Here is a 16,517-nt window from a genome sequence, read left to right on the forward strand (position 1 = left end):
TGTAGAATTTGAGGAAATGTTTGCACCTCGAGGGATTCAATCCCTCTCAACGCATGATAGATCCGGAGTTAGATAGATCTAGGCTGGTTTCAGCTGAGGGCAACAATGTCATATTTTTAGATTATCATTATCATGTATATGTTTAAGATAAACTTCATACTTTGAAATTTACATTATGTTTTCTTTGCATGCGAGAACCATATAATTATGTTCTTTAATTTAGTCTATGTTGCTTGCCTTGAATGATTTGTATATCCGTGTTTGGATGTTTTGATTTTTTTGTGTCTATTTGTGTTTGGATGCTTTGAGTGGTTTGTGTGTTTATGTGTTTGGATTTGGATAGTAATGTTTGTGAATGTTATAATTTTTGTGATATATTTATATATGTGTATGTAATTGTCTATTAGTAATTAGTTGGTGATGAAGAAGGGAGACAATATTGTCAACATCTTGTTGGAGGATTGATATTGCACATCTATTTCATTTCATTTTAGGTATCAGAGTTTTTGACAACTAATTAATTCTTAATAGTGTCCCTCAGGTATTACTAAATATATCTTGAAGAGTAGTTTTAATTTTAAATTTGTTGAGTTACCTCAATCTATTGAGATGATAGATATTGTAAATAAATTCAATTATGCAAAATGATGAAATAAAATTTTTGAATGCAAAGTGACAATGTAATAGTGTTGAATGGAAAAAAATGTGAATAATAAGAATGTAGTCAATTACAAATTTTCTTCTACTATTCTTATTGTCACCCTTGTTAGTTTTTCCATATTTTCATATCTATTATATTAAAAGTACATTTGAAATTGTAAACCATTCAAATCTTTAACTCAAAGGTATTGTCGTAAACATCTTACATTTTCTCTCTTTCTCTCTAATATTAATAGGTTGAATTACTATAACATAAAAATGAATGCCAATTGTCAATAATTTTTTTGTTCTTACACTAAAATCAATCACACTGTTATTCCAATCACTTTAAAATTAATGTAGCACCATACATCTAGTTACATCAAATCAGAAATCAACATCTACACTGAATTCAATGCATCTAATGCAAGAAATCAAATATGATTAGAAGAAAACATCTCCATTGAAATCAATGCATCCAATGCAAGCAATCAAATAGGATTAGAAATCAAAATCTACACAAAAATCAATGCATCTAGTGCAAATAATCAAATATAATAAAAAATCAATATCTGCATTGAAATCAAATATAATCAGAAATCAACATCTACACTGAAATCAATGCATTTAGTACAAGTAATCAAATAGAATTAGAAACATCTACACTAAAATCAATTCATCTAGTGGAAAAATCAAATAGGATTAGAAATCACATTTACACTGAAATCAATGCATCTAGTGCAAGAGCCCCAAGGGTTAGCTCAACCGGTCGAATCCCCGTTGTTAAAGAACCTGGTCGATCGGGAGGTCACAGGGTCAATTCTCCTCGACACCCTTGGGGTTAGGCTCAGCTAGTAGGTCGCGAGACTTGATCCCCTTCGGGGTTGATCACCTCAATTATTTCCTATGAAAAAAAAATGCATGTAGTGCAAGAAATCAAATATGATTAGAAATCAACATTTACACTGAAACCAATGCATTTAGTGTAAGCAATCAAATATCATTAAAAATCAACATCTACATTGAAACCACTGCATCTAGTGCAAGCAATCAAATAATATTAGAAATCACCATGTATGTTAAAATCAATGCATCTAGTGTAAGAAATCTTCTTCCCTCTCTCCCCCCTTCATCTATATCTATATCTCCTTCCATCTCTCCTTCTTTGTCTCTCTATCTCACCCCCAAACATACACACACTCTCTATATCTCTCTCTTGTAACTCCCGCTCTCTCTCTCTCCACTTCTCTTTCTTGATGTCTTTCTTCTTCCCTCCATCTCTCCCCTGCGAACTCCATCTCGTTGTCCTTCCCTCTCTCCTCCTCTCTCTTATCCTTCCTCTCTATCCCTTTCTCTCCCCTAATCTCTCTCTCTTTCTCTCTCTCCCTCTCTGCCATCCAACCTTGTCACTTTCTCCCTCCCTCTCTCCTTCTCTCTCTCATCCTCTCTCCCCTTCCATCTTTGTGTCTCCGTCTCTCTCTCTTAGTCTTATTTCTCTCTCTCATTCCTCTCCTTCTCTATCTCTTCATTCCTCCTCTCCCCTCTAATTTAGTTTATCCCCTTCAGTGCAAACAATCAAATAGGACTATAAATCACTATCTACACTGAAATCAATGCATCTAGTGCAAGGAACCTTCTTCCCTCTCTCCCCCCTCCATCTATATCTATATCTCCCTCCATCTCTCCTTATTTGTCTCTCTATCTCACCCCCTTAAACACATCTTCTCTCTCCCTCTCTCTATCTCTCTCTTCTTCCCTCTCTTCACCTCTCATCTATATCTCGATCTCCCTCTATCTCTCTTTTTTCTTTCTATATCACCCCCAAAACATACACACTCTTTCTCCATATCTAACTCTCTCCCTCCCTCTTCCTCTCCCTCACTCTGTCTCTTCCCCTTCTCTCCCTCTTTCCCCCCTTCTCTCTCTCTTCCCTCCTGCTCTCCTCTCTCCCTCTCTCTTCCTATCCATTATCACAACCTCTCTCTCCATCTCTGTTATCACTCCCTCTCACTCTCTCCACCTTTATCTCTATGTGTCTTTCTGCTTACCTTCCTCTCTCTCTCCCTTCCTCTCTCCTTCTCTCCCTCACGTCCTCGCTATCTTCCTTCATCTCTCTCCATTTCTCTCTAGACTCCCTCTATCTCTCCATCCCTTTCTTTCCCTCTTTCTCTCCCACCTTGTTACACAACATTTTGTCACTGTCCCTGTACTCCCTATTCCTTGATCCTGGAGGACCTCTACAATGAACCCCGCATGCTTTTGCTTCATGAAGGAACTCCCATTATGTCCCTCTTTATGAGTAGATCATTTCCCTTTTGCACCATTTCCCCTGAAACTTCTGTTTTGCCCAATTTACAAGGCCAACGCTAATGGCCTTTGTCTTCCCCATGCCGATGTGAAGAGATTAGCACTATTCCCCGCGCTGATCGGTGCGACTGAGCTATGTTTTAGTTGCGCCAGTCCTCTTATGGAAAGTTTTTTAAATTAGAGTCAAAGCTTCCAGCTCTAGAAGCTTCGTAATGGAAGTCTAGTAAATGGTTTGGCCAGATGGGGTCGAGGATGATAGTTTGGCGTCCTTTCCCCTATAATGATGGAACTACCTCAAGAGATAAGTCCTTCTCCCATGAGAAGAGGATCCATCTCCCATCCATATTTCCTATATAAACCTCCCTTCTTCCCAAGCACAAACTAGAGTCATAGTTAGAGTGTTGGCTAAGTGTGAGTATACTTTTTTGATTAGACAAGCAAGCCATTACTAGTTGAAGCCATCATGGAATGTTAGCAGAAGCGTGTGGGAACTTGGTCTTGTTAGAGAAAGACAATGAAGTCAAGACAAATGGTTGTAATCTCTCTTTGATATTAATATATGCAACTATCGATTGATTTCCTACATGTTTTGTAATATTACATATCCATGTTTGGATGCTTCTTGACTCATTAAGTAGGTTGAATTACAATTTGTCTATTATTATGTTTGTGTACTATTTTTGTTTACTTGTTTCAGGAGCTTGAAGAAGGAAGTGAGAGATTGCTGGAGCGAGCAAGCGAGAACATCGTCAAGCAGGATAAGCGACCAAGAGGTAGGCCATCTTGATTGATTCTAACCTAAGGAAATATTCCATAGAATGTATTTGTTGTGGCTAGACCCACTATCGGGCTAGAGGAATTCGTTCATGTCCTCATTTATAATTTTACTTCACCACAAATTGGTGACTCCACTGGGGAGATCCCATCTTTTTGTTTGTTTTGGATTTCATAATTTCGTCAGAACTTTTCTAGTTTCACGTTTCCCTTTGGTTTTGTTTCTTTTCTCCTGCTTACTGGCCTCAGTTTAAAATTCATAGTAGCAGATCTGGTCCCTATTTTTTATTTTTTATTATTTTTCCTTAGTTACCTCGGCCAGCATGCTTAATCCACTGACAGTCGTGCCGACCAGTGTGAATTGCTGAGGAACAGTCACGTTGACCAGCCTCTAGCGCTTGTTGTTAGTTAGGTAGTCAGACCAATGCGTGTAAGTGAATATTAGGGCCTGAGCCCAATCTTGGCCAGTGTGTTTTTCTCTCATGATTTTGACCCTGTAAGCCTTTTAGATCGTCTTCTCCCTGACTAGAAAGCTTCATTTAGCTTGCTTAGTGTGCTTGCTTGGTTTAGCCCACCCTCAGATGTGTTAAGCTTGGCCTCGTGTGAAGTTCTTTTTTATTTTTTCTTTGAATCCCTCGATCAATGCTAGTTGTCAGTTAGGCAGTCATGCCGATTAGCCATCAACGCTAGTTGTAGTACTGGTCAGTCATGTTGGTCGTGCCAATTGGCGTTAGTTGTAGTACTGTTCAGTCGCGCTGGTTTCTAAGTTACGAACAAATCAAAATTTCTCCCATTCCAGTGCCAGTGTGTCTTGACCCTCAGACTCCATCTTCCTCCCAGAAGTGACTAAGATGCTTTGTTTTCAATTGAATGAGTAAAAGAGTCTCTTTTGTTCTCTTATTTTGAGTGTCTCTTTTCTCTTTCCAAGCATAGATTACATTGCTTGATTTCTGGATTGAAGCAATAAGTGTTTGGTTGGTTCGATTCAGGGAAGAAGTTTCTTTTAGTTTCATTTATAATGCTTTAGATTTGATTGATGCTTGTTTGTTCAGAATTGTGAAAACTTTCATTTAAAGTGCTTTATGTGAAAGATTCATTTTGCATTTTATGAAAAGGAGAACATCATTCTAGTTTACTTAAGTGAAAATATTGCATTAGTAGTGTTATTCAGAAGCTAGATTTGCATTATCATAAGCATTGGAAATGAAATGAAACTTCTTATGTTTTTATAGGAAGATTAAGTGCATTTAGGAGACTTATTAGTGAAAGATTTCATTATTCGATTGTTGCATTAATTTTGTGTTCTTTATCTCTCAATTAGTGATAACTTTCATCAGAGACTAAGATCTCTTTTCTCATATAGCTGCATTTAGGAGCTTTTGTCAGATGACACTGGTAGGGATTTGAATTGAAACCTAATTCAAGATCAACCGTTAAAATTTATTGAATTAAACTAAGGAAGCATTGAAACTTAACGCTCACATTTAGTTGTCTAGGCTAGAGATGTGTTTCGACGTCTTTAAACCTAGTAGCTGTCGTTAGCTTCAGCATTAGGCAGCGCTAGTACGGATTTGTGCTCCCCATACCATCAAGTATATAATGAGAGACCCCTCTAGGTTGCAATCCTTTTATCCTTAGGAAGTCGAGTTGGTCGCCTTGCAAATGTGATACACTGAACACAACATTTGGGGAGATTGCCTGCTCGTACTTCTCGATTCACCGAGAGGTATTCTGCAGTTCATGGTTGTCTGGTAATCTTGTTCACCTATATCATTCAAAGCAGTCATTTGATCTTTTTGACTCATTAAACTTAAAAGATCATTCGAGTGCTTGTCCTTTTAAGCTTGTTTCCAATCGAAATTGCTAGAGTCACCTTTCGTCCTTTTCTAGGCTCTTAAAATATGAAAAGGAAAAGTTTTGTTTTAGTGTCTTAAAATTAATTGCCCATGAAATATTCCTCGTTAAAGTTATCTTCCTTAGTGATTCTTTAGGGTTGATTTCAATGGCAACATTCCAAGAGTTTATTAGTCAAGGGTTCCCCTCGGATGGGAATCCTGGTCCTTTTCCTTCTTTTGGAAATGATGGGGCTCCTTATATGGCAACATTGTCCCTCCTTGGGTTAACCATTGGTTTACCTATCTAGTTATTTTCAACCTTGGTGGTCCCAAGTGTCCCGACTCCTGTGCAAACATCTCCTTCATTTGAATCACATCACGATGATGTTAAGGTTGACTCCTCACCTTCTTCCCCCATTTCTTCACCCTCCTGTTCTACTTTGCCTAGTGAAAGTTTGAAATCCAGTAACCAGGAGGCTAAGAAGAAGAAGAAGACGAAGAAGAAGAAGTTAGATAAGCGAGAGGCCAACCCCGCAGTTGTTTCTCCAAATGCACTTCCCGCTGAAAAACCTTTTGATCCTCTGCGGAAGGTCAAATTCCCTTGCAAGTTGTGTAAGGGTGACCATCTCCTTCGAGATTGTCCTGGCATTCCCAGAGTCTTAGAGGTATGGTCTCAAAACCTGAACCGACCATCCCAATCGACCTTTGGAGATCATGTCGATGCTGCATCCTCGATTAGCGAGGGTAAGAAGAAAGGGAAGATTAGATTCCCCTGTAGGTTATGTGAAGGAGATCATCTTCTTCACCTTTGTCCTCTTATGGATAAAGCTTCCAAAGTTTTGGAAAACCTTACAGCTCATCAACCCCAACTTCTTGTTGGTTATCAGAGGCTTTCTTCTAACCCTCTGCCAGTTGGTAAAGAGATTGACTTTGATTCATCTCTTGCATGTCCTGCTCTTGCTGAGCGAGACTCTCTTGTGTCTATTCCTGACCAACCATTGGTCGAAAAGAGTGTCGACTTGATTTCGCCACTAGTTTCTCACTCTGTTTCGGAAGAGAGTGGTGATCATACTACTCATGTTCTTCTCATCTCCTCAGATTCTCATGAATCAAAGCGTGACCCTCCCATCCCAATTTTTCAGGAGGGTCCTTCTCCTATTCCTGTACAGCATGGGGGCAGTCATATGATACCCCCACCAAGTAGTTTTTTCGTCTCTTTTGATTGGGGTCCATTGACTGCTTTCCACCTCCAATCTTATGTGAGTTTCTAGATCATAGTACAAGGCTATAATATGGTAGTACCTGGCACTATATTAGATGAAGGTGTGTCTATTAGCATCATGTCTTCTACTACTTGGCAAGCTTTGGACTCCCCACAACTTGTGCCTGTCACTAAGAATCTGTTGGCTTTCAACGGAGGAACCAGTCAACCCTTAGGGATCCTTCCGAAGTTCCCTATTACTTTGGGAGGAAAGACCATCTATATAGATGTGATGGTAGTCCAAGGTCCGTTAGATTTCAATCTTCTCCTTGGACGCGACTATGTTTATGTCCTGGGAGCTCTTGTTTCTTTACTTTTCTGCATGGTTTGTTTTCCGTATGAAGGTCGAGTAGTGACCACTGATCAATTGTCGTTCATTAGTCACTAGGCCCCTACTTTGCAACCATCATCCCCTATCAGCTCTTGTTTGCAAGCAATACCTTCCCCACCATAGGTCAATTATGTGGCTACCCATTCCGTCTCTGCATCTGTTGATGATCACACAGATGGTATTGTACATTATGTACTTGGGGCATTGGAACCCGATCTGTCTCTGGTACCAAATGACATGTATTCCTCCTAAAGCGTGGTTCTTCAGTCTAGTGAAGACCTTTTGGGATGAATGTTCTCGTATGGTTCATGAAAAGATGTACGAGGATAGTTCCTGGTCTTGTGTCAACCTCATTAAAAAATGAAACAAAGGATATGAGCATAGTTCCATGTCTTGTGTCAAGCTCGTTAAAAAATGAAACAAGAGGTGAGCATAGTTCTTTGTCTTATGTCAACCTCATTAAAAATGAAACGAAGGATATGAGCATAGTTCCATGTCTTGTGTCAAGCTCGTTAAAAAATGAAACAAGAGGTGAGCATAGTTCTTTGTCTTGTGTCAAGCTTGTTAAAAAATGAAACAAGGTTCCAAGGATAGTTTGTTCCTATATCAACCTCGTTGAAAAATGAAACAAGGGCCATGAGGATAGTTCTTTTTTGTATCAACCTCGTTAAAAAATGAAATTGATTCCGAGGATAGTTCTTTTACTATGTCAACCTCGTCAAAAAATGAAGCAACTCCCTTTTCCATATCGAGTCTTTGATTAAGATCTCGTAAAATTCCAGTCGATTCTTTCCTAGATCTCGAAAGTGAACCTTCATTCCATCCACCTAGTTGATTGAAATGAAGCTTGTGGGGCATGTACCTCGATTGAGTCATTATGTTGGGGGCATGCAAACTTATAGCAAGCATATTTTTTCGTTTCAAGCTTGTGTAAACATGAAATCAAATCCAAGCAGAGTTCTCCATGGTTCAAGCTTGTGTAAAAATGAACACATGCCCAATTTACATCTTGTGATTACCACTTTAAGTAGTTGATTTCAGCTAGATGAGCCTTGGTTGTTTCACTCCATCACCACCATCTCTTTGGCCGATCATTTTCTTTCACTTGGTTGTTTTTCCTTTCCCGAGGGACCGCAGCAATGGGTGGTTTTATTAGCCAGCATCTTGACCATTACATGTTTTAAGCAGTTCCTCCATTACCAAAACCAGTTGCTACCCTTTATACCACTCGTTCCTCTAGGATGAGTCATCTTTAAGCTCTTTTATGACTCATAAAAAATGAAAAGATCGCAGAGTATTTTTCCCTTTTTGACTCGTAAAAGAGAATAAAAATAGGAGGTCTGCTTTCAGCTCTTTTTCAACCCTTTAAGAGTGAAAATATGGCCAAGCCCTTGTCGTTTCGAACTCTCTAATGGATGCAAAACATCATGCGACAAATATAAGTTTACCCCTTTTCGAGCTTAGAGGCACTATTTACGAAAAAGGTACTCCTTGAATGAAATGGTCAAGTGGTTCTCTCAAGTATTGTTTTCTACCATTTTGGGCTCGAGAGACACAAATGTACGAAAAGGGACCATGTGGAGTTTTCTTTTACGTGTCTTTTTCAAACTCTCTAAACATGAAAAAGATATCGAGCTACACCTTTGTCAGACTCGTTAAACTATTAAACGACATCAGATTCATTGCCATGACAAACTTGAGCTCCTCCTTCCTAGGGCTCATTAAACTTACTAGGTTGGATTCATCCGAAGGATGAACTTATAGTGCAAGAATATGCTATCCCCTTCAAGCTTGCGATTAAAAAATAATTGGGGTACTTGCCAGAAATGGTGGGGGAAAAATTTGGAAATCTATCAGTCGTGTCGGTAGCTCACTCTTGAACATGACACTCTTTGCTTCATGTCAAGTTGGGATATCCTCCTTTACATCATAGACCTTCCTGGGTTTGGGCCATTCATTTTTTCCTTCCATTTAATCTCTGTTATGTCATTATGATCACCGATCCCATGGATCCAAAATCTGACAAATTTCCAGTTGTGTCGTTGATATGTTCAAGAGTTGTCCTTCTACAGTTACACTTACCTCTGTTTCTCTATATCATCCAAAATCATTTTTCATCCTCTCGTCTCACATCGATGATGTGGGATTCATTATGGCCCTCCTTCGACACGATCGCTTTCTGTAGACATTAACTCATTATTCAGGAAGTTGACCGAGAGATTCCCTTCCAGTACCTTAGAGCTTGCATGCCTCAATGGCAATTTCTTTGCACTCGACGACAAGTTCACATCATTAGCTTTCAATTGAGTGATTTCATGGGTGTTCAACTTCAGTTCTTGTATTCACATTCTGTGAATTGTGCTAACAGTACCTTAAGGGCCATTGTCATTATTGGTGGTTTCTCTTGCACTTGTTAACAATTTACATCATTGACTGGTAATCAAGCAACTTTCTAGCATGTTCGACGTAAACACATCTATTCGCATGCTAGGATCTATACTTTCATTGGGTCATGTTGGAGCACAAGACCCTGGACTTAAATCACAAAAGTCCAAGTTGCGAAGTGATGTGACATGGTTATGATAATATGCATGTCTCTTTCAGATGGTTAGCTGCAACCAGACCATGAGTTATCATATGTGATCCTTCTCATTCTCTGGATGGTTGCGACCATACCTTGGTTTCATTATGGTCCTCTTTGATGGATGGTTGCACCCATACCTGGATCGATTTACATGATCATTCTTTGGATGGCTGCGTCCATGCCACGATTCATGTATCATTTGACAAAGATCTCAGTTTATGTATATGTATTTGTACTTGCTTGCAGGTTTTCCGATGGCAGAATGGTTCCCCACACTGATTTATAAATCATTTCATCCCTTATGTAGGCTCGGCCTTCACACTTTAGGGGGCATCTGTTACACAACATTTTGTCACTGTCCTTGTACTCCCCGTTCCTTGATCTTGGAGGACCTCTACAGTGAACCTCGCATGCTTTTCATTCATGAAGAAACTCCCATTATGTCCCTCTTCATGAGCAGATCATTTCCATTTTGCACCATTTCCCTTGAAACTTCTGTTTTGCACAGTTTACAAGACCGACACTAATTGCCTTTGTCTTCCCCGCATATATGTGCAGAGATTAGCACTATTCCCTGTGCCGATTGGTGCAACTAAGCTATGTTTCAGTTGCACCAGTCCTGTTATGGAAAGTTTTTTAAATTAGAGCCGAAGCTTCTAGCTCTAGAAGCGTCGTAACGAAAGTCTGGTAAATGGTATAGCTAGATTTTAATCTGATTAACACATCCTATGGAAGGATTATTAATGTATCCACTTTGAAATCTAATTAACACATCTAATGGAAACTCTGTTATTCATTTTGAAACTGAATATTTCTAATGTTTCATTTCCCAAAACTTAGATTTAGTCTGTTTGATTGTGGAATAATTACTAAATCGTGACCGTAAAAACAATGTTTGATTTATAAAAATTCTAATAAAGACTGTTATGAAACCAACTCACAAAAAGATAGAAAAGATATATCAATGCCTTATAATTCAGCCTCTTCAAGGGGTAAACCTCCTTTACATTACACAAATGAATGATTCTTTTATGATTCAAATGACAAAACCTCCTTTCTATATATAGGAGTCTAGGGAGTCACAATATAACCCAGCCGACCTAACAATAATAATATAAAGGCACAAAAATAACAATAGAGGGATTCTATGGGGCACAGTAATAACAATATGGGGACAATAGGGGCACAACAATATTAATAAGGGATACAACTACAATAGTAATGGGGTAAGCACTAGTATTATAGGGATCTAACATGCCCCTCTCCTTCAAAAAAGTGTTGTCCTCAACGCTTAGTAGTTTTGGATGCTTCTGTATAAAATTCTCATCCTCCCATGTGGAATCTTCAGTAGATAAGTTCTTCCACTTGATGAGATACTCCGAAATTGATTGATTTCGTCACTGTTGAGTTCTTGTTTCTGTGACTACTTCCGGTTCCAATATAATTTTTCCTTCCTCGTCAAGTTCTGGCAATATTGTTTGAATTGGGAGCTTGTCGCCTATAACCTTCTTTAAACATGAAACATGGAAAACTAGGTGCACTTGATAAGCTGCAGGAAGCTCCAATTTGTATGCCATAGTACCAATCTTTTGCAACACCTTGTACGGACCATAATACTATGGTGATAATGTATTATCCTTCTTAGCTTGCTTGAGGGACATTTTTTTATATGGTTGTAGCCGCAGGAATTCCCAATCACCTACATCAAAACTTCTTTCACTGCGATGTTGATATGCCTATTGTTTCATTCTATTCTACGCCAACACGCGGTTACCCTTTAAGAGTTGGAGGACTTGTTGTTGATGCTCGATGTGATGTTCCACTGCTTGAACCTTAGAATTTTCTCTTAAATATGATGTGATGGATGGTGGCTGATATCCATAAAGTGCCATAAATGGGGTCATTTTTGTTGCTGTATGGAAGGAAGTGTTATACCACCATTCAGCCAGAGGCAACCATTTGACCCATTGTGTCTGTTTATCAGATACAAAGCAACGAAGATATCCTTCCAAACATTTGTTTACTATCTCAGTTTTCCCATCAGATTGAGGATGATAAGATGAGCTATGAGCTAACTGAGTACCGAGACAAGAAAAATAATTCTGTCCAAAAATTTCCAGTGAAAATGGGATCTCTGTCACTTACAATAATCTTTGGGTTTCCATGTAGCTTTTGAATTGTTTCCATAAATGCAATAGAAACTGTACTGGCTTTAGGTGGATGTGATAATGCACAAAAGTGTGCATACTTGGTAAGTCTATCAACTACCACCATGATGACACTCTTTCCCTTATACTTGGGTAAACCTGTGATAAAATCCATTGAAACCTCCTCCCAACATTGGCTTGGAATGGATAAAGGTTGTAATAGACCCGGGGTCTTAATTGTTTCAACTTTATTTTGTTGGCAAACCAAACATTCTGCCACAAACTTTTGAATATCCGATTTAAGGCCATCCCAAAAAAATTCGTTCTTAACCCTGTGGTAAGTTTTTAAAAATCTTGAGTGCCCTCCTAAGGGAGAAGTGTGCAATTCCATAAGAATCTTTTGTTTTAGTTGGGAATTCTTACAGAGGTATAAGAGATCTTTGTACCATAACGAATCATTTTTCCAGCTAAATGTATCAGATGTACTAGAATCTTGTTGTAACTTTTGAATAAGTGCCCACACTTCTTCATCATTCTTCCATTCATTCCTTGCTTCGTTTATCCAATCTGGTTGGATAATAGAAATGGCGCACAACAATGCTTCCACATCCTCATCCTTTCTTGAGAGTGCATCTGCCACCACATTTTGCTTCCCTTTTTCGTAGATGATTTCAAAGTCATAACCCAACATCTTTGTGACCCACTTTTGTTGCTCTTCAAAGGATAATATTTGTTCTAAAAAGTATTTAAGGCTATCATGATCCGTTTTTACCTTGAAGTGTCTTCCCATTAGGTAGGGTCGCCATTTCTTAAGTGCATGTAGTATTGCCAACATTTCCTTCTCATAAATAGCTTTGTGTAAAAACTTTCCCTTGATTGGACGACTTTCAAAAGCAATGGGTTTTTCATCTTGCATTAAAACAGCACCAATTCCATTTCCTGAAGCATCACATTCCACAATAAAGGTTTTTGTGAAGTCTGGTGTAGCTAAGACTGGTGCTTGGCACATTGCCTCTTTAAGATGTTCGAAGGCCTTTGTTGCTTCTGGAGTCCATGAAAATGAATCTTTCTTCAATAATTTTGTTAGAGGTGCTGCTATTCTCCCATAATTCTTAACAAACTTGCGATAATACCCTATCAACCTGAGAAATCCTCGCAGATGCTTTATGGATGTGGAGATTTTCCATTCCTTAATGGCTTTAATTTTGCTAGGGTCTACCTTAACTCCTTCATGAGATACAATATGACCCAGATATTCCACCTCTTATACTCCAAGAAACATTTGGATATTTTTTCATATAATTTTTTCTCCTCCAATAGTTGTAGCACCTTGTCAACATGTTCAACATGATCCTTCCAAGACTTGCTGTAGATTAGTATATCATCAAAAAATACTAACACAAATTTTCTAAGGAAGGGTTTGAAAATGGAATTCATCAAACCTTGAAATGTAGAAGGTGCATTGGTAAGGCCAAAAGGCATGACCAAAAATTCATAATGACCCTCATGAGTTCTAAATGTTGTTTTCGGAATGTCTTCAATCTTCATTCTAATTTGATGATATCCTGAACGAAGATCCAACTTGGTGAAGTAAATTGATCCATGCAATTCATCCAGTAATTCATCAATGACAGGAATGGGAAACTTATCTTTAATAGTGAGCTTGTTGAGCTCCCTATAATTCAGACACATGCACCATGATCCATCCTTCTTGTGCACCAATACTACTAAAGCAGAGAAAGAACTTTGACTAGGTTGAATTATACCAGCCTCTAGCATTTCTGCAACCATATGTTCAATTTCACTCTTTTGGGCATAGGGATATCTGTACAGCCTGATGTTTGGAGGAACACTTCCTGGAATCAGATGAATAGCATGATCATGATCACGAATAGGTGGGAGACCTTTGGGAGTCTCAAATACCTTGGAATGATTGTCCAAGACTTTTTGGAGATTTGGAGAAATAGATGATTTCGATGTGGAAACATCTAGCGAACATAATTGTGCAATTACACCTCTTTGTTCCTTTTTAGAAGCTTTTTCATACCGTTAGAGCTGATTATCTTTCCCATTTTCCCTACAATACCCCTTAATTCAACTTCCTTTCCTTTCGCAGAAAATTTCATGAAAAGTTCTTGAAAATTAAAATCTATTGTACCCAAGGATTTTAGCCATTGGAGTCCTAGTACAACATCAGTACCTCCCATTGGAATGGAAAGCATTGGGCTAGTCAATACATATTCTCCCATGGATAGCTTGATATTATGGCACTTTCTAGAGCAATTTATTGTTCCTCCATTTGCAACCATCACTTGACACTCTGGTGCTGGATATAGGAAGAAATTCAATTCTTTTGCTACCTTACAATGAATAAAATTGTGGGTACTTCCTGAATCAGTCAACACTATTACCTTTTTCTTCTTGATTTGTCCTTCTATATTGATGGTTTGAGGAGTGGTAATTCCAGCCAATGCATTACAAGATATGGTTGGATTCATTTCTTCTTTATCTAGGCTTTGTTCCTGGAGTATATCCTCTTCTTTTGACCTTTCTTGCTCCTTTTCTTCTTCCTCTTCACAATCTATGTAGAATAATTTCTTCTTAGCACACTTATGACCTTTAGTGTATTTGCTATCACAACTATAACAAAGCCCTTTTGCTCTTTCTTCTTCCAATTGTTGTGGTGTCAACCTTATAGGTTGTGGAAGACTAGGGGCAACAACACTTCCATCTTTATAGTTGTGAGTGGTATGCTTCCTGGTTGCCATAATTTTGCTTTCCATTTTTCTTGCTAACTTGAATGCCTTCTCTAATGAATCAGGTTCCCAAAGGTGAACATCATGTTGGATATTATCCTTTAAAGTCCCTATGAACACATCAATCCTATGTTTCTCTGGAATATTTTTTACCCTTATGTTCAATTTTTGGAACTCCTCAATGTGCTCCATTATTGAACCCTTTTGTTTGAGACTTATCAATTGGCTAAAAAAAGTGTTGCTTTTTGTATCCTCATAATGTGTTGTCAATTCTTCCGTAAAAATTGCCCATGTGATAATTTGTTTACGAGAGCAAAGCCATTGATACCATACAAACTGATTTGGTTCCAAATATAAAGTTGCAATATGTACCTTTTGTGTGTTTTGCACATTATTGAGATTGAAAAATTGCTCCATCTGTAATATCCATGTTGTGGGATCCTTGCCATCAAACTTCCTCATATCAATTTTTGGAATATGGTGGATCTTCAATCCAACATTAGAGTCTATGAAATCATGATTAACATTTCTTTTGTTCGCATCATGAACCTTTACTACCCTTTCACCATTAGTAAGTATTTCTTGTAGAAAATTTGTCAAATCTGTCTTCAAATCTATCTTCAAATCGTCAATCTTAGCTTCCACGCCCTTTATCTTATATTCCATGCCACTTATCTTAGCTTCTGTTAACTTTTGTGAGAGTGAAATTTGTTGGACTTGGTCTTGTAATTTTGATATATCATGTAACATTTCTTCTCTTCTTCATGAGTCATGCTAGAGCTTTCAGGTTGCTTACTAGGTGTTTGCATTTTCCTTCCTCGGGGCATCAGTTACCAATAATAATGCTCTACTGTGCCCTTTGAATTCCTTCAAAATAAATTTTCAAACCAAGCTTAAACAAAAATTTAAAAAAATCTACACACCTTTTTTCACTTTGTAGGATCTCGATATTGCCTCTGATGTATCTCTGTCATTTCAAATCATCCAGTTCTGAAATTGCGACCTGTAGTATCATTTTGTGTCCTCCTTCCAATGCCTTCAGTTTGATCCCAATTGGATTCTCCAAGGAAGAGTTATGCCAAATCTCCCACAGTGACTTGATTATATACTAGTTCATAAGAGTGAACTTGTACGACATGCCACGTGTCCCTGTTTCGACCTTTGGCTCTGAAAAATATATACAAGAAACTATAGTCCATCCTCTTTCTGTACCTTATTACGGAATTTCAATCCGATGCTCAGAGCGAAAGTTATGACGATTTCCCCAGGTCACCTATTTGGAATGTAATTTAGGAGTCTGCAAAAAGACCAACTTCCTCAGATCATATCTTTTCAAATATAGCATAAAAAACTCTGAAATTTGGACCTGAGGTTCAACGCGATTTCGTCTCAAATGGGTTTTTTTTTTTCACTTCTGAAACGTCGCAGAAAAAAAAAAAGTTATAGCGAAAATGCCACGATGACCTATTTGGAGTAGCGAAACCCTGGAATCCAAAGCTCTAATACCAAATGTTATGAAACCAGCTCACAAAAAGATACAAAATATAGATCAAAGCCTTAGAATTCAGCCTCTTCGATGGGGCAACCTCCTTTACATTACACAAATGAATTTTCTTTTATGATTCAAATGACAAAACCTCCTTTCTATATATAGGAGTCTAAGGAGTCACAATATAACCCAGCCAACCTAACAATAATAATATAAAGGCACAAAAATAACAATAGAGGGATTCTATGGGGCACAATAATAACAATATGGGGACAATAGGGGCACAAAAATGTTAATAAGGGATACAACTACAATAGTAATGGGGTAATCACTAGTATTATAGAGACCTAACATAGACCAAGCCTATTGTGTTAAAAAAATATATAAAATAATA

This window comes from Pinus tabuliformis, chromosome 2_1 (genome assembly GCF_031772625.1).
Source record: "Pinus tabuliformis cultivar Carrire ecotype Pingquan chromosome 2_1, CPIR1, whole genome shotgun sequence".
In the NCBI taxonomy this organism is placed as follows: domain Eukaryota; kingdom Viridiplantae; phylum Streptophyta; class Pinopsida; order Pinales; family Pinaceae; genus Pinus; species Pinus tabuliformis.